At 48.3% G+C, this 19,853-nt stretch overlaps 1 long non-coding RNA gene across 1 annotated transcript in view; it reads right to left on the reverse strand.

Moving 5' to 3' along the window:
* Window positions 1-5,461: 5,461 nt before the first annotated feature.
* LOC145723677 (uncharacterized) overlaps window positions 5,462-19,853 on the reverse strand; it is a 41,781-nt gene continuing 27,389 nt past the window's right edge. Inside the window, exon 3 of the long non-coding RNA XR_014148929.1 lies at window positions 5,462-5,687. This is a non-coding gene — a long non-coding RNA (uncharacterized LOC145723677). The remainder of the gene's footprint in view (window positions 5,688-19,853) is intronic.

Below are 19,853 nucleotides of genomic sequence, written 5' to 3' on the forward strand. Positions count from 1 at the left end.
GGGCGGAAAGGGATGGAGAGGAATACAGGGGGATGGAGAGGGATGGAGGGGATTGAGGGGATGGAAGGAGATGGAGAGGATGGAGGAGGGTGGAGGAGGATGGAGTGAGGGGGATTGAGGGGGATGGTGGGAGGGAGGGGGATGGAGGGGGATATAGAGGGACAGAGGGTGATCGAGAGAGATGGAGAGAGGGAAGAAAGGAAGAAGGAGAGAGGAGGGTAATGGCCCATGTTTGGCTTGTCTCAACAAAACATGAACACTAAATTAAAACATACTGTTACTATCCAGAAACAATCATAGAAATTTAGAAATGAACCCAGGTATACTGTATGGTAAGAGTGATATTTAAAATCAACAGTACAGAAGTGAATAATTCAATAGACGTGACAACTAGCTGATCATTTGGGATGAAACAAAGTTGGATTCCTACTTCATGACTTGCACTGTTGTAAATTCCATGTGGATTAATGACCACAGAATTATAAGGGAAGTAATAACTGATAGAAAATATTCATATTATATATGTATAATATTCTTAACACAGAAAAAGATCTCCTAAATCAGAAAATGAAAAACACCCAGTAAAAAGTGATCAAAAGATATAAACAGGTAACCACAAAAGAAAAGGCAAATGCTCAAACTCATGAGACACAGAATGAATTCAATAACAACATACGGTTTCTCACCTAGAAGCTTGGGAAAGATTTTAAGATCTATAATGCTAGTTTGTGGTCAAATAAAGGTGAAACGGAGAATGTACAGGGCTGGGGAGTATGAACGAGTACACACCGGTACGGAGAGCATCTGATGCTCTCAAACTTGTAGGAAAATATCCTAAGAAATAATCTTAGACGAAGAAAAAGAAATTAAAAATGAGGTGATACGCCAGAGATGTGATAGTTATAATGGTGAATATTGAGAAAAAACGTTAAGTGACAAGAATACAGAACTGATCATCTAAATGATGACGTGTCGTGCAGTCACAAAAATTTTCAGAGCATATTTAATGGCACGGGGGAAGAGATGGGCATAAAGCATACATTGAGTGTCTGCTCACCGCACCACTGGAGTGGACGGCCGGTGTATTTCCACAGATGCACATCTGTATTCAAGTATTCACTGCTGTCTTCATTTGCTCCCTCAGCCCTCATGCTGCACACCCAGCACGAGGTGTGTGTCAGAGTCAGCGAGACGGAGAGAAACGAGGGCCTCTGCCCCCACGTGAGCATGTAGGCAGCAGGTGCCAGCCCAGCGGCAACTCTCAGGAGGCAGAGGGCAGGCAGGAGTGTGCCCCTGCCCCGGGGGCGCTTGCTGCCATTCCCTTCTCCTCTGCTGGGAATCTGCTGGGAACCAGTCCCCAGGGTGGTAAGGCAGAGTAGAACCCTGGAGTCACGTGTGGGGACTGAAACCTCGAACGAGGGATTCTTTCTTCCCAGAGAAAGTTGCGCTTTCTTCCCAGCGTGGAGACAGAGCCTAACCCAGCACGCCAGCAATGGTATTTGAGGCAACTCACCTGGCTGAGGTGGCTGGCCTCTCAGATTCATCTGTAGCAGCAACTCACAGCTGAGCACGCTCCCAAACGGGGGCAATATGCCCCTCTGTGGGGGTCCACATGAGCTATGGTCCTCTAAGCTCGAACCCCATCTGTGGCAGAGAAATGGGTTGCTTGGTTCTTGAACTCCAGCTTTGACTTAAGAGAAGTCAATGGTGTTTGGGGGAAATATTTTTTAAAGAAAGATCACAAAGCCATTGTGTACCTGCCCAAGAATGTACGTATTATCTTGCCCCGAAGCACAGACAGGGAGTCACTCATATGAATCTCCTCTGCCATTTATAGTCTTGAAAATCCCATGCTCTATTGCACATGGCCATTTTGCAACATCCACTAAGTAACTGCCACACGCCAGGTATTGTACAAGGACAGGCCCAACAGAGACAAGTCAAGAAAACCAAGATAGGGTCCTGCTGTTAAGCATCCCATGGTCTGCTTGGGAAAACAAATATAAAAGCGCATAAGCAGGGCTCTGCGAGCGCAGTCGAAGGTGGGGGCATGGTGCTCTGGGGATCTCGGAGGCGATGCTCCAGCCTGCCCCCAGGGAGGTGAGGAAACATGCCACAAAGACAGTGACACCTCAGCTGTCATCAAGAGCTCTCAGAAGAGGCGGGGCATCCCCGCCTGAGAGGCGCAGCACGTAGAAGATGCAGATGTGGGAAGAAGCAAGGAACTTGGAACCTGCACGTCCTCTGACCACCTGGGTGATTACATGATTTCTGGTACCCTATGACATGACCACACATGTCCAGCTTAGTACAGGCTGCTGCCTTTAACCAAGGATTCCTGGTACCCAGGGGTTTGTCAACAGACCCACAGGGACCCTGAAGCCCCTGAAATCAGCTATAAAATCACATATATTTTCCAAACCCACAGATTTCATCAGATTCTTAAGGGGCTGTCACTCCCAAAGGCTCCAAGAGTCATGGAGGTATGATTAGCTCCTTTGTCTTTATTTTTTCAATTCCAGTATAACTAACATACTGTTTTATAGTAATTCCAGGTGTACAATATGGTGATTTGATAATTCTATACATTACTCAGTGCTCATCACAATAAGTGTACTCTTACTCCCCATCACCTATTTAACCCATGCCCCCACCCATCTCCCCTCTGGTGACCATCAGTGTGTTCTCTACAGTTAGTCTGTTTTCTGGTTTGTCTTTTTTTTTTCTTTGTTCATTTGTTTTCTTTCTTAAATTCCACATATAAGTGAAATCACATAGCATTTATCTTTCTCTGATTGACTTATTTCAGTTACCATTATACTCCCTAGGTCCATCCCTGTTGTTGCAAATGGCAAAGATTCATTCTTTTTAATGGCTGAGTAATATCCCATTGTGTATATATACCACATCTTCTTTATCCATTCATCTTTCGATGGACACTTGGGTTGCTTCCGTATCTTGGCTATTGGAAATAATGCTGTAATAAACATACGGGGCATATATCTTTCCAAATTAGTGTTTTCACTAATTTCATTTTCTTTGGGTAAATCCCCAGTAGAATTACCGGGTCACATGATAATTCTATTTTTAATTTTTTGAGGAACATCCATACTGTCTTCCACAGTGGCTGCACCAGTTTGCATTCCCACCAACAGTGCATGAGGGTTCCTTTTTCTCCACATCCACACCAACACTTGTTTCTTGTGTTTTTGATTTTAGCCATTCTGACAGGTGTGAGGTGATACCTCATGGTGGTTTTGATTTGCATTTCCTCAATGAAGAATGATGTTGAGCATCTTTTCACCCGTCTATTGGCCATCTATATGTCTTTTTGGGAGCAATGTCTATTCATGTCTTCTATTTTTAACTGGATTATTTGGGTTTTGGGGTGTTGAGTTGTATATGGTCTTTATTTATTTTGGATACTAACCCCTTATGAGATATGTCATTTACAAATATCTCCTCCCATTCAGTAGGTTGTCTTTTTGTTTTGTTGATGTTTTCCTTTGCTGTTTAGAAGTTTTTTATTTTGATGGGTCCCGACAGTTTATTTTTGCTTTTGTCTCCCTTGCCTTAGGTGACAAATCTAACTCTTGCTTTGCTGGGCTGTGCTTCATGGAAACACAGGATGGAGAGAGAGCCACAGTGTTTCCCCAAGGTCAGCCTATGCTCTGGTGGAGTTGGTGCCTTTGTGGGAAGCAATCAGTTATCTCCTTTCACAAATGCCTTTCCAGTGTTCCACATCAGCTCTCAGTTCTGGCTACTAAAAGGAAGCTCACCAAGATGAGGCCCTATCCATACCTCCTCTAATGCTGGGCCCTAGGGAAGAGCCAGGGGCAGGAGTACAGAAGCTGCATCTAGGTGTGAGAACTCATCACCCTCTGAAATTGCTGGTGTTGGTGCTCTTGGCCTCAGATCCTCACCTGCCGACAACAGCACCCCCAGCACCTGTCGTAGGGTACTGTCAGGACCAGTAGAAAGGTGAAAGCATCTGGGAAAAGATCAAGTAGTCAATGTAAACAGAGGTGGGGGCCTCCCCCAAGGTACATACATGGGGTGACTCTGTCTGAAGGAGAGTGCTGGCTGGACTCCAGTGCTCCACTTCTCCATGTGCAGCGAGCACCCAGTACAGAGCCTCAGTCCCCCTCCTAAGGGTGGGGGCTGCTTGGACAGTATGCAGTGATAATAAGGTCTTTATTTGTCTAACATTCTGTACTATTTAAAGTGTATCTGCAAGTACTCTGCTCAATTAATCCAATTAATCTTCATGGTCCCAATTGTAGATAGACAGGTATTAGTATGTTGACCTAAGCAAACAAAATGAATGGTTGCTTCGCAAAAGAAGAAATACAGGTAACTAATAAATTCAAACTAAAATAAGATACTATTTTTCATCTGTCATATTGGCAAGAATTATTTCAAAAGTTAATGTTTGTTCGGCATTTTGTAAAGCTCACTGAGTCACTCTTAAGTACCAGGCAGTAGGAGAGACAGAAAGGACATACAGACCTGGATTAGTCCATCTGAGTCCTTGCCCTCAAGAGGCTTTGATCTAGAGCAGAGCTTCTCGACCTCTGCACAACGGACGTTAGAGTTGGGCCACCCTTTGTTGGGGGGAGAGGTTCCTGTGCTTGAAGGATGCTCAGCAGCATCCCAGCCTCTACATACTAGATTCCAGTAGTACCCCATCCCCAGTTGAGATAACCAAAAATGTCTCCAGACATTGCAAAATGTCTCCTGGGCAGCAAAATTGCCCCCAGTTGAAAACCACTTGTCCAGGTTAACAAGAAAACTGGGAAATTGTGTTTATGAACTCTTGGTGGGAGTAGTATTTTAATTGGAGGACAATGTGACAATGTGTCTTGAACTTCCTCAGACACCTTGCTCCAGCAATTTCACTTCTGGTAGGCCAGGGAAACAGCAAGAGAGCTTAATGTAGCTTGGCTCTGAATGAAGAAAGCAAGCCTTGCTAGAAATTCTAACCCAAGTCTACGCCCACCATGATGTACACAAACTCAACACAGAAAACAGGTGAAATGTACCCATTCCCAGATGCAACACAGTAAAATGAAGATTGCCCAAGAAAAAGAGAAAACTGTAATAGCAGCCAAGGAGCAAGTGATTCTCTGCAAAGAAACAATAATCAGAACACAGAACAACTTCTCCTCAGCCGTAATAAAAGCCCACGGGAATGGAACGATAACTTTATGGAGCTATGAGGAAAAAAAATCTAAAATTCTACATTACAATAAACTATTGTTCAAAAGTAAAGACAAAATTAAAACATTTTCGGACAAATAAAGATTGAAAAAAATGTTACCACTCACAGCATTAAAGAATTTTGAAAAGAAGCTGTTGACCAATAAGAAATGAGTAGCAAAGGCAGAGAATCAAGAGGCAGGGATCAAAATACCAGTAAACATATGGAGAACTAGTTGTTGTAATAAAAATAACCAGGATTACTAATTTAGGGAGGTTTGAAGATAAGGCCAAAGTAAAATACTGAAAACAGCATGTTAGAAAATAGAGTAAGTGGTCAAACTGCAAGGTTTCAATGTCTTCACGCTGTCAGGGGCGGGGGGTAGCAGGCACAGTCCTGAGGTCCAGAGTTCACTAAAGCAAGTGTGCGCGTCAAAGCTTACGGTCGGCCATGAAAAGAACTGCACTTGAATGGGGGACTTCCATACCTGCAGCAAAAGTAAAGGGAATAAAGGAACTTTGATCAGTTATTCAGTCTGTGCTAGGGGACTGAAAAGAAGGGAAAAAAATGTCAAAGAAAACTGCAATAAATAGAGAGTACAAAATACTGTTGTTGGAACTAGGTCTGAAATCATCAGTCATCATAGTAAATGTAAACGGATAAAATACTACAGTTAAAAGACAGATTTTGAGATAGGATTTATCCACCCATATGCTGCTTAAAGGAGCTGAAATAACATCAGAAAAGATGGATGTGAAAAGATGGGAAGAAGAAAAATGTCAGAAATGTGGCTGAGCAAGACAAAGGCCCAGTGGTCAACCTGAGACTAGGCCGAAAAAGAACCCCACTGACAACCAGGTATTATTGGCAAAGCCACATATGGCCTGGCCTGGAAGGAAGTCCCCAACATGCTCCAAAACTGGAGATCATCTCTGAGAAGCCGAAGATTTAAAATTCCTTGGTGAAGGTGAACTTCAGGAACTGTCTGAAAGGGTCAACCACACTGGCCTCAGGGAACAGCCTCAGTGTCTACACCAGAAACACGCAGCTGCTGGGGTAGATGCATAAAAAGGTTTACTAAACTGAACATCTTCAAAATCAAGAACTTACTACACAAACAAAAATGCCCAGAAAATGTTCTAATGGGAGCTGTGTGCTGTGTCTGGAAGAAAAGGTCCTGTGGTCGCATGTTAGTCTTAGGGTCCTCGTGAAGCTTGATAAGCTGTTCCTGAAATCCACATGGATAAATAAATGAGAAAACTGGCCATGACAATTTTGGAGAAGAATGTAGAGGAGGTACAGAACTCTTTGTCCTCATCAGTTAAGGCCACACTAACTTAAGACACATTATTGTCCTAGGGATAGAAAAGTAGACCTTGGAACAGGAGAGCACAGAGACGACTATCTGGGAAGCTGCTATGTGACAGAAGTAGCATTACCACCTCACGGTGAAAAGATGGATTGGTCAATTACTGGTGCAGGGACAGCAAGCCAGCCATACGGATGTCCATCCTGCACCAGAACTAAATTCCACATGGACTTAATACATGAATGTTAAAAGGAAAAGCAAAACTTCTAGGACAACAATGATCACCTAACATTTCCCAGGTGATTTTCAGGCACTGGGCACTCTTTCAAGGAGATTACACTAAATCTGAAAAACAATGAAGCCAACACTATTATCCCCATTTTATAAAGGAGAAAGTAGGGTCCAGAGAGAGGTCTCACCCGAGTCAAAGAGTCGCTAGGTACCGTGGCCTACCAACACAGTGCTCTATATAATACAGGGGACTCTACAGAGCGGGAGCAGATATGCACTTCATAAACAAGACACCCAAAGCACAAGCCATAAGAGAAAAGATGGGTAAGTGGGACTAGGTTAACTTCAAAATCTTTGACATAAGACACCATAAGCCACATGAAAGACAAGTTGTAGTCTAAAAAAAAAAAAAAAAAGTCTTTGGAATGCAATGCAGTGAACAAAAAATAGCATCTAGACTACATAAAGAACTAAAACTTGGGCGCCTGGGTTGCTCAGTCGATTGGGCATCTGCCTTCGGCTTGGGTCATGATCCCGGGGTCCTGGGATCGAGTCCCATGTTGGACTCCCTGCTCTGCAGGGAGCCTGCTTCCCCCTCTCCTCCCCACTTTTGCTCTCTCTCACTATCTCTGTCTCTCTCTCTCAAATAAATAAAATCTAAAAAAAAAAAAAATTAGAACTAAAAATTAATGAGAAAAATGCACCCAGGCCAATAGGAACACCAGCAGGTGACAGAGGGGAAGCGGGAGGACTATGCTCACATTTCTGAGCAACATGGGAAATGCAAATGAAGTAATAAGACATAACTTCCCCCCAGTCAGGTGAGCAAAATGTGTACTTCTGACAGTACCTTGCCGGAAAAGCCGTGAGCCGAGGGCAGTCTGACACCATGCCAGGGGAATATGGGGATGTGAACGGGAGCAACCCTTTGGCAGGACAGAGAGGCCCCAGCAGCTGTGCATCTTGGGGGAGCCGCTGGGAGCTCACCCACCCCGCCTCCTCTCACCATCTCCGCTAGACAGTTTCTGCACAGTCTGCCATCAAAAAGCCTTCTCTCTCTCCCCACGTCGGTAGGCATCAGTCAGTCCATCAGAGCCCCACGGAAACTCCCACACAGAACATAATGAGCCATTAAACACGACTTTGAAGACAAATGTTTAACCACAGGGGAAAACATTCACAGCACATTGTTAAAGAAGGGTTCAAAACTATGTTCAATAAGATCCAAATTTTAAGTAAAAATACAGGAAAGAGAAAAATAAGCAAAAACTATACACTAAATATTCACTCTGTTTATTTCTAACTAGTTTTATATGTACCCTTTTCCTAGTTGTATATCTTATTTCAAAAATTTAAATCTTCATTATTAACAGTGTAACTTTTGTGATTAAAAAGTTTTTAAATCCATGTTTCCAATACTCTCCTGCTTTTCATATATATTATATATATCATATATTTATATGTTATGAATACCCATATATTTTTATATGCACACAAATATGTGACTATATACTATATTATTAAACGCTTTTGTTTTCCCTCCTCCGGGGTCTGTGCTCAGTGCTTTACCTATACAACCTCAAGGCCCACTCCCTAAGACCAAGGAGCATCCCAGAACTTGCCAGAAGAAGCAGCCAGGTCTGGCTGACTCCAACACTTTCCTTGGCCACGCTTGACCAAAGACCCAGATGAAACCTCCAAACCTAAGTCTCTGGGTTGGTCGAGGCGGAGATAGAAACAGGTCCCCTGGCGGCAACCCCCCCATGTCCCACCTCTGCACACAGGGTCTCCTCATGTGCCGACGGCTGTGACCTCAGGTGTGCAATGGACAACGAATAGGATTTATCTCATTGTGGAAGAGTTCCCAGAGTCTTCCAGAGCATCAGAGAGCACACCAAGGGAAGAAGTCTCCCTAGACAACTAGCAGGAGAGGCCGCGCCCACGGGAATCACGCACTGAGACTGAGACATAACTGAGCATAAGCTACATGTCTGACAGATGTGCGTCACCTCCCAAAAGGAGACGGTCTGAGATTCAGTCCTGGCCGTGCCTCTGTCTTAGTCTCCTGAGGCTGTCGCAACAAAGGACCATAAACGGGGTGGTCTGAAACAATAGAATTGTATTCTCTCCCAGTTCTGGATGCTGGAAGTCTGAAATCAAGGTGTCAACAGGGATGCAGACTCCAAGGGAGAATGTCTTCTTGCTCTCCCCCCAGCTTCTGGTGGCCCCAGGCCCCCGGGCTGGTGGCTGCATCACTCCCATCCTGACTCCACCTGCATATGGCCCTCACCTCTGTGTGTCTCTCTGCCTTCTCTTCTGTCATTAGGACAGGCATCACTGGATTCAGGGTCCACCTGGATAATTCAGGATGATCTCATCTCAAGACCCTTAACTTGATGACATCTGCAAAAACCCACATAAGGTCACATTCCCAGGTTCCTGGTGGACATACCTTTAGGAGGATCGCCACTTCACTCATTATAGCTTCTTTCTAGTATTTAGTGACAGAAGCAAGGTATTTAATCCCTCTTAGCACTGATTCTTTATCTAGAAAATTAGGATACTAATTCCTGGGTTATTCTGAAAATCTGTTCAGATTACGTATATGTATATATATACAAATATATAAAAGGTGCTTAACAGAGTGCCTGGCACACAGTGAGTCTAAACTAAATGTCACTTATGAGAGTCACCATCGTCATCATGTTCTTCATCCCCAGTTCAGCAATGCTGGCTTCCTCCCGAATCAGCAGAGACAAGCCTTGGAGCTCAGAGAGGATGAGTAATCCACCCAGGGCTCATACTGAACAATGTGGAGTCTGACACCAACCTCTTGCAGTCCACAGCTGTCAAAGGTCCATTCTGGGACCAAACTGCCTCTAGTTCACAGTGGTGAGGCAGCGAAGCAGGTGCGGGGTGGGGGGTGGGGTGGCCAATGGACAAAGAAGGCCATGCCAGCATTGAACGGGTAAATCTCCCCATGCAGCCCAGGGCCTGGCTGGCCTCGGGTCTGGGGCTCCTTCCAGCCAGGGGTGATGCAGCAGTGCTTTGTAGATTCACATCGGCCCAGAACAGCAGGTGACGGCACACCCAGGATGCTCCGGAGAACAGACACAGGCAACAGACAGAGGCCACGCAAGGCTGGCTCCAAGGCAGGGCTCAGAGGCCACTGTCCCTTCCCAGCTGCTTCATCCAAGAACTGTTCCTCATTACGAAGTGACTGGCCTGCAGAGGGGCATGGAGCGAGCTCTCACAATCCGTCCCTACATGGGACCTCTTGGTGGTCCATGTGCCTCCAGCTCCCAGTCCCCTGTGACAGCGAGAAAGTGGAGCTTTGGGGCCACTCCCTTGACCCTCAGCTGGGTCCAGACCAGTGTTCCAGGCCCACGGAGTGGGGACTTCCAGTCACACTCACGACCACACAGGTGTCTCCCACACAGAGACCCACACAATGCCACCTCTACAAACTCCCAGTCCCTGGATACACGCGGGACCTGACCTAGAAATGTCCCCACTCTAATGCAAGGACATGCCCGCAGATCCTGGCCTGTAGACCCCACCTCCCCAAACCACCGCACCTGCCTCCTCACCAGCCAGCCTGGTGAGCCCCCTAACCGGGAGGACATCTGGAGATCCAAGACCACAGAGCACATTTCCCTACTTCCTCCTTTCCTCCTCCTTATTTGGGACTCAAACACAGAATAATGAAAGATAACAGAACTTGCGACACCAAGTGGCCAGAGTACCACTTGCCTTTTTGATGATGGAACAAGGGAGGTGAAAGGTACTGATCACGTATGACTGGATCATCTGTGGTCCATCCTCAGCCTCCACCACCAGGCGATGCCCTTCACTGCAGCTTCCTGAGCCATGGTGAGCAGGACGGCCGCGCAGAAGACCGGGATGAGGAGTAGGGGACACGACCCTACAGCGCTCTGCAGTGTTTGGCACAAGACAAATGCTCACCCATGGCGTACTGCTGTCATTGTCAGAAGCAGAACTTTCCAAGCTCTGTGTGCAGCCACCACATCAGGTCATGGTCACGGGATGCCATGGGGTCATTTCCAGTACAGCTCAGACATCCCGTGGCAACCACACGTTCTCCAGCTCTCAGTTTAAGTCAGCAAGTGTATACCGGGCGCCCACGACATGCCCAGCACCACGCTAACAAGGGTCAGGAATGAAGGAGCCCGACCTCACGGAGAAGGCAGATGAACTCACAGGCAGCAGCAGCAGGGTGGACAGATGTGGGCTCAGTCCCAGGGGCGCCTCTCGCCAGCGTGGTGGCCTCGGCCAATTCCTGAAAGCTCTCTGGACCTCAGCCTCCTCATCTGGCAATGGAGCATGATGACAACTCGTCTTGTGAGGGAGGGCCCAACGAAGCAGCGCTTTCAGTGCTCTTTAGACAGTGTTTTCACAGAGTAAGCACTTCATAAATGCTGGAGATTATCCACGGGCAGAGCACAAAGGGAGACGAGGAGAGGCAGGGAAATTTGGAGGCGGGGTGGGGGAGACATCAGGGGTGGCTTTGGTCAAGGCAAGGTCTGCAGAGAAGGCAGGAGTGAGGAGTGGCCACTCCACTTCCCAGACCCCCTAGGAAGGTGGGAAGGGCACGGTGCATCTGGGCACTGCCAATAGCCCATGACTAATGAAGCCTCAGAATATAATGGAGACTATAATGGACGGGGGGGGCGTGGAGGGCAGAGCAGACCTCAAACCCAAGCTGCAATGTTCCATCTGGTTTCAGGAAAAAGGAACTCCTGGTTGTGCTCCCTCTGGGATTCTCCAAGTACAAGAGTCTCTGGATGAAACACCCGTTCCTGTTCTGGAGCCTGTTTCTCCAGAAGAAAACTGCACTGAGTCTGTTGGGACTGGTGGTTTATCTTCTCTAGTAATAATGCAAATTTGAGCACTGCTTCTGCATTTACAAAAACTGCATATGACCTGAGAACAACTTCACCTTCAATCCCAGCCCCACTGGGTGGAAAGCAGCTGGGAGACGGTGGGCGCGTGCGCCGTGGCCCTGGTAAGCGAAAGGACGGGGCCTCTCGTGACCCCATGAGTCCAGATCCCACTGGGTCAGTGATACAGGCTGGCCAGGCCGACTCTCTCAGATTCAGTAACACTTGTATCAACGACAGATGCAGCAGTAATTTCTAGAAGCCTCTGTCTTCTGAGCCGTAAGGTGTGGATGATAGTGGGTCCCTACCTCATGGGCTTGTATCAGGTACTGAATACACATGAGACGGTTAGCACATTGCCCCGCACACGGTAGGTAACCAACAAGTACTCGTTGCTATAGTAATAATAGTGCTTGTTATGACTATTTCATTTGTACTTCTAGAACAGATCTTAAATTCACACACTTCCTCTCCATCACCCTCACCTGGGCCACCATCACTGCCAGCCTCTCAGACATTCTCCAAATGGTCCCTTCACCTCCACTCCAGTCCCTCCGATATAGTCTTGACATTGCAGAAAGAGGAACGAACCTGTAACACTTGCCACATTATGCTCCCTCCCTTGTTTCAAACCCTGCAATGATCCCCCACTGCCCTTCCCAAGCCCCTCCCGCCCGCTTCACAGCCCTGCATGACCTGGCCCTCGTACATACTTCTCCCAGACACTTTCAGTCAATTTCCTTCACTTCCTGGAAAACAGTGGGCTCAGCCCTGCCTCAGGGCCTTTGCACAGGTTGTCTCCTCTGCTTGGCATTACTCCTGTGTGCGAACGGTTGTCTCCTGCTCGCCCTTTTGGCTTTCTCAGAGACAACATTCTCCATAACCACCACCTGCAAAGCATCCTGCCTCAGACACCCTCACTCACCCCACTAAACAGTAGGACGATTGTTTGTTTAGTCATTTGCTTTTATACCACCATTAACTCCAGTCTTGGGTACATACCCAACAGAAGTAATTACACACATTCGCCAAAAGACACGGATAAAATGTTCACGGCGCAACTTATGATCCCCAAGCTGGAGGCTGCCCAAAAGCCCCCGGCCAATGGAATCGATCAATAAGTTGCTGCGTTTTCAGGTGACGGAATGCTAGCTGATGAGAACAAACAAGCTAGAAGTACACACAACAACACGAGGGAACTTGACACAAGTACCATAGAGGGAAAGGAGCCAGGTGCAAAAACAACATATTCCTCTTTATGAGTCCATGCTACGAGGTTCAACAAAGCAGGCAAAACCAATCTGTGATGTTTGAAGTCAGGACAGCGGTGAATTTGGGGTGTGGAGGGGTGCTGCTCCTGTTCCAAATCTGCTGCTTGACTGGGGTGCTAGTTACATTCACAGGGGTTGTTCGCCCTGTGAAAATTCACCGCGCTGTGAACTTCTGATGTGTGCACTTCTGTCTGTGCGTCACTCGTCAGTGAAAATGTAGACATCACAAAGCTGGGTAAGGACATGTTCCGTCTGTGGCCTCTCTCAGAAGGAACACACAGGATGGCTTCTCAGGTGGAGAGGAAGGGGCCCTGGGAATAAGTAGGAGCTGCAGGACATGGAGTGCATGGGCATGACGGACTTTGAACTCCCTCCTCTACGCCTATCACCACACCCTCTCGACTGCAAGGTCAGCGGCAGGGCCAACGCTGCCCTCCGGCTCCAGGGACATCAGCAGATGCCTGGAGTCACAACTGGGGGTTGCTACTGGCCAGTAGGTAGAGGCCAGGGATGCGGCTCCCCAACACACAAGGAACCATGCTACCCTTGCTTCGCTGACAGAAAACCGACAGGACACTGGTGCCCAAGACCCTGTGGCTGATGAGCAGCCAGGTTTCCTGACTTCTGGCCTATTGCTGGGCCCGTAGTCTCAACCCAATTTTCCGAGTCCAGCTGTCTAAATGATGAGCTTTAAGATGCCCCATCCCACCCCTTCCCTGGAGATCATGTAAACTAAGAAGATTCTTCCCAGTTCAAGAAATCAGACAGTGAGAGCATTTTCAGGAGCAAAGAAATGCCCTGTTTTCCTTGTTATTGCTTGAGTTCTACAGAGAACTTGGGAGGAAAGTATGATCAGCCACAAAACATCACAAGAAACTTGTGGTGTTAATGCACTGTGCCAGGTTGACTCTGGCTGAATAAAATGCTCAAGAAGTGGAACATTTCGCAGGAGGTAGAAACAGGTCCTGAGTCGTTTTTCTTCATCACCTGGTCATGTTTTCCGGGGGCAGGAAGGGGGAAATACCTTTCTCTGAAGCTATTCATCTTCTTTCACCAAGAAGATCACCTTTTGTAGCTGTGAAGCCTACACACACCATTACAAAACTTCAGCAAGTAGCTTTCTGGAAATAGTCATGGTATTGATTAATCTGTACATTCAAACAGAATGGAGCCTCCAGTATGGAATATTTTTATCCAAACAGTCACTGCAGATGGAGTCACACACCAGCTAGACATGTCTTGGATTATAATGAGGTTCCGACCTGTTGTTTTCCCCAGACCTCTGCCTTCTCAGCTCGAAAGGCTGACACATAAATGCATGCACAATCCTGTCACTATTAAAATGCACCGAGCCCAAACTATTGGCTGAGCTCCTCATCTCTGCCAGGCAGTGTGCTGGGCACGGAGGGTTCTCCCTACCATGGGAGACCAAGAAGTGTTAGGTAGGTACCCAGGCTCCCTGCCCTCAGAAGGAAGGAAGACACCACCTCACGGCGGGTTACCTAAGAACACAAGAAGAAATTGTCACAGGGCAGCCGTGTACAAGCAATTCCCAAAGACCGAGTTCCTCTATCGTCGATCTTTGTCGTTTTACAGACTCTCCGCATCCATCACCTACTGCTCCCTCCTTTATAACCGCAACTTAGCTTCCTCGGGGGACTTGGCTCTCTCCTGATGTACTCATCTTTGTAAACCAAACATGATCCAAATGAGACCAGACAGACTCTCTCCTGGTCGTGGGAAACGGGGCAGCGTAGCTAAAGAACAGCTAGAACTTAGTTATTTGTTCAGCAAATAATCACTGTGTTCACCGACACCTACTCCACGCCAGACCCATTCCAGGGGCTGAGGGTGCACAGGGAGGGGCCAGGCGGGCGCCCCTTGCCACTGCCACGCGGGCGGCAGGAAACGAACAGAAGGACACACCGTGTCTCCTCAGGTAGCAGTCGGCTTGTGACAACAAAGCAGCAGCAGATGTAAGAAGGGGCAGAGACTGAGGGGGCGCCATGCGGGAGCCCCAGGGAGGACCCCCCCCGGCCCCACACGCAGAGGGGCCACTGGAGTGGGGCCTGATCTTCCTTCCTCCTTTGCATTTCCTATTGAGACTCAGGGGTGGCTTCAACCCCCTAGGTCAGGGGTAGCAAACCTTTGTCAGTAAAGGGTCAAATGATTAACTGTTTCCGGCTTCGCGGGGTATGCCCCTGTCAGAACTCTGCCCTCGCGAAGGCCGCTACTGGCCACACATGGACGAATGGGGGTGGCTCTGTTCCAGTGTATTTACAACACAGACGGCAGGCCGTCGGTCCTGAACCCCCGCCCTGGACCGTCACATCTGTGCTGAGTCTGTCCTTCCCCGGGGCCGGCCTCCAACGGTGGCTCCGATTAATTCAGTGTAGTCCCTGCTATTCTGCAAATAAACTATCTTCCTGCCTAACCTGGCAAAGCAGCTTTCTCTTGTTTGCCACCAAGTGAACCTAATGGATCTAGAAGGTGCTTCTCAGATGAAGAAGGGCAGCATCACCCCTGAGTTATTTTACAAACAGCGTTAAGTCATGAAGGATGTATGGTGTCTTCAAGTCCCCACTGCCACACTTTATAGGTTGAGAGGAAAGAAACTTGCCTGAGGCCACTCAGCAAATCCAAAATAACCAGGGTGAGGACCCAAATCTACTGCTTCCCTAATTCAGTGCCCACATCTTAGGCCCCTATCTGCTGGAAATAGCAGAAAACCTACTCAACTTCAATAAAATGAGACTAATTTTACCTGCGTGACAAGAAGGCTACAAAGGTGACTGCTGACATCATTCCACAGGTCTAAGGATATCAGGGCTGGGATCTCTGCAATTTCCCTTGCCTTCCTTCATGAGTACAGAATGGCTGCCACCACTCCAGACATCACGTAGATGTTCAAGGCCAGAGAGAAAAGGAAAGGGAAGTATCTAAATAAGTCCTTTCTCTCCCAAAAGCCAAAGTTTTGCAGCAATTGCCCAAAACACTTTTGTTTCTTATATATGGCCACTTCTAAATGCTTAGGATTCTGAGAAAGTGGACATTCACTTTTCAGCCTCTGAGGCAGACAGAGAAGGGAAAGGGGGCTTGGGAATGATGTCAGATTTGTTAAAGCAGCAGCCTCAGTTTCCTTTCTACAAACACAAGACTGCAAACTGCTACCTGCAAGAGCAGCTGCTGATTCCAAACCACTATCGGGCAACCCTTATCCATAAAGCAGGGGCTCCGGAGGCCAGCAGGTCATACACTCCACTTAGGGAAGGAACGTTGTAAAAAACACATTCCCAGATTCCACTTGAAAACGGTAGGGTCAGAATTCTGGAAACAGGACCGAGGAAACTGTATTTAGATGAGCTCTTTGGTTATAATGTAAAGTTGTTAAAGCCGCCCCTCCAATCCCCATCCCAGTCCCCTATTCCCTTCCTGTGGGCTCCTTTGTGACAGTCCCATGTGGATCCTTCCGGAAATACTGTGAACATGTACAAGCATGTACCTGTATCTGTCCACTATTCTGCTACAAGTAGAAACCCCTACACACTCAACGGCACTTTGCTTCCTCATCCAGTTACACACTCCAGAAATCGCACCATGTTAGCATACAGAGATCTACTTCCACCACGGCTGCAGGGTGGACGGTCAGTACCTTGTCCGAGTTCCCCAGGTAAGTGAGAATCAGCCGGCTGTGGGAATGATGGGCTGCCAGGTGCCAGCCACACCGCAGCATATCAGCAAGGACAGCTGTCCGGATACGGGGCAGCCACCGAGCCAGCACCAGCCACGGATTCACGCACATGACCATCTCCTTAAGCCCCAAAGGTAGGAGCAAGATCCAACCCCATTTTACAGATGAGGATGTTGTGGCACAAAGAGATTAAGTCACGTAACCAGCGTCGCACAGACAGGCTTCACCTGTGGTCTGGACTCAAAATCACACCTTCACCTTGGTCAGCACGGTACGCAGCCCCACCCAGCAGCCCCGCAGCATGTCAAATTCTCCTGAGCACTTGAAGCAAGATCAGGGTCTGGTCAACCAGGATCCTCCCCACCCATCATAATCCGAGCCCTGTCCTTCTCTCCCACATCACCTACCCACCCACGGCAACTTCCCCCAGACAGTCTCCCCTTAGCAGCTACAAAATCTACTGACTGGGATCCAGCTATTGGTACTTGGTTTTACTACGTGAAAAATCGGTGCAAGCTTTTGCCTGAATGCCTGGTATGCATATTCACCCAACACCTCAGAAACAGAGATCCTTCAACACAGACGAGAAAGAAGCACTTGCTTTCCTTTCTAGCTGTGACCTTCCGAGGGGTGGGGATGATGTGATATTCACCTCCTTGTATACCCCAGGGTCCGGCCCACAGCAGGTGCTTAATAAATGTATGTGATGTTGATTTACTTCCTGAAGAAGATAGTATTCCCCCAAATGCCCCTCAAAATCACACCTGCAGTGATAGAGTTAAATTTGTCATCTGATTCTGAAACTACATGTGGTCTATTCTGCATCATGCCAGGCACAGAGACAGATGAAAAGCATAGAGTCCTTGTTTTCAAAGAACTTTCTCCCCTATGATAAGGACAGATGTGCACAGCATTAAGTGTGTGTTAAGGCAGAATGGGGAAAATCCTGGAGCAAACACACAGAGGGGGTGGTGAGGAGGTGTGAGAGCACAGATAGGAGTAACTGCCCAGGGCTGAGGCCACTTCCTGAGCACCTGTCCCCCTTGGACTCTGAGACCTGTGCACCTGACCCCCAAGGAAAGAAAGATGACTGGTAACGACTTGCCGAATGAATGAATGACAGTGACCTCCACGTGGTTGCCAAAACCATTCTACATGCTGCATTTCAGAAAGAAGACAGAGCAGTTCCATCAACCTGAGCCTCAGTCTGCGTCCATAAAATGGGGATGGTCATAGGCCTCCCTGGTGGAGCCGCCCTGAGGATTAAATGGGCTAATCCATAGAAAGTGTGTGACAAAAGGGGTGAAAACAGTGAGTGCCTGCATCGCCTCCTTCACTCTGTGCATGAGCAAGCTGCACCTGCTTAGGGGTGCCCGGCGCTCATGCCCATGTCACCTGGGGTCCAGCCCACTCCTGTTCCCACAGCACCACACCCCCGGAACCCTGAGGCCGGGACAAGGCATCGGCGGTCGTTGCCCAAGACACCGTGTCACGGAAGAGCAGAAGCCGCCATCACAGAGTGGGCACACAGCAGGCGCTTGCTCATCGCAGATGAGCTGAAGCCAAGGGAAGGGAAGAACCTACCTGGAAGTTCACTTCCTCTCCTTAGTCAAATTCCTGCTCTCCTTTTATTTTAAGTTCTTTCCCCTTAGTCTTCTTTGAGAGTTGAGCCAGGTAAAAGATACAATTATACAGTGAGGTATGAACTCCGTGTAACTGTGCCAACCTGTGCTGATTTTAAAGGAGATATAAATGACGTAGATTTCTAAAATTCAACACTCATTTTTGAAAATTGATTATGTGCCAGGTCCTGGGGATATGCAATTTCTAAAACCTCCTCTGCTCTCTGAGACTCACAGAAACTACAGGGAGGGGTGGGGGACAGTTATAAGACAGGAAGGGAGAGCCAAGAGATAGATATACAAAGGCTTATGGCAGCAACCGGGATAAAACATTTAGTGGGGTCAGTTGAAGTCTCAAAGGAGTGACTTTGCAGAACAGAGTCTTGAAGGGCAAATAAGAGTTTGCAAGGCGATCCAGTAAGGGAAGAGCATCCCATGAAATGAAAGGAACATTTGCAAAACTCATACTTACAACAGCACACAGCACATTCAAGTGACCACAAGTAGTCAGAGAGAGACAAGGATAGACTGGCCCACCCCCACTCGCCATGTCTGTGTCCCTGGCAGGCATTACCAGTCAACCATGGCCTGGCTCCAGGGAGCTCTGACCCAGCCTGGGATTCCTCCAGTTGGGGCTCCAGCAGCCTCCCCAACAAGAGCTGGAACAAGAAGGAAAGGAAGCAAGGCCACATGGTAGAGTTGGGGCGAAGAGGACGTCACTGCTGCTTCTTAGAAGAGGAGCATTTAGCTTGTCAGTGCTTTGGAAACTCTGGCCAATGGAGAGAATGGGTTAGAGCAAGAAGCAGAGGGGAAGGCAGGGGAGAGGAAGGACAGGGAGGGCAGGCAGAGAGCAGCTCCCATGAGCCAGATCACCCCAGGAGCCGCCAGACACTGCAGGGGCGGAGGCTGAGGCCAGGGGACACTCTGGAGGCAGAAGGGGAAGGATCTGGTGTGACTGAAGGTGGAGATTCAGAAGTCGGGAAAGGCCTTACCTGGGACTGGGAACTCGGAGCAGGAGGATACGAGAACCTGCCTGGATGCCAGGCTTAGGGGCAGAGCACCACGGCCAAGGCTGGGAGCCTGGGCCCCTCAGGGTCTGGCGGCCGGGATGGGAGTCCTGTCCGGAGTCGGGGCACCTGGGTTCCAACTAGGGCCTGGCTGTGAACCCTTGTCAAGGCTGCCTGACTCCTCAGCCCCGAGCTCAGACTCCAGCCAATGCTGGAGCAGTAAATAAGGAAACTGTGGGAAGCGCGGGGGGATGCCCCACGCCACATGGCCCGGGAGCAGCGAGGAGTGATGTGGCAGCACCCTACCCTTTCATTCCTCCGGCCTTGTCACCAGGCTGCCTCCAGGACCTTACCACCTGGCTACACCCCTTCCTTCCTGCTTTGCTGACCTCCTGCCTCGCAACCCTGGAGTTTGCTGTCCTTGGTCTTGAAGTCTGGACTCCTAAAACACTTCTTTACTCCCGACCTCCGGCCAAACTCAGACATGACCTCAAGCTGTCCACTCCCGGACACCAGCCCAGGGTCCTCAGATGGGGCCAACCCTGCCTCCTGCACCTCACATTCTAGGTGATACTCCGAGACCAGTCCACCTTTGCCGTCTGTGATCTTGGGCTGAAAGGA

The sequence above is a fragment of the Leptonychotes weddellii genome, chromosome 10, assembly GCF_054177405.1.
Source record: "Leptonychotes weddellii isolate Sample4059 chromosome 10, ASM5417740v2, whole genome shotgun sequence".
Classification (NCBI taxonomy): domain Eukaryota; kingdom Metazoa; phylum Chordata; class Mammalia; order Carnivora; family Phocidae; genus Leptonychotes; species Leptonychotes weddellii.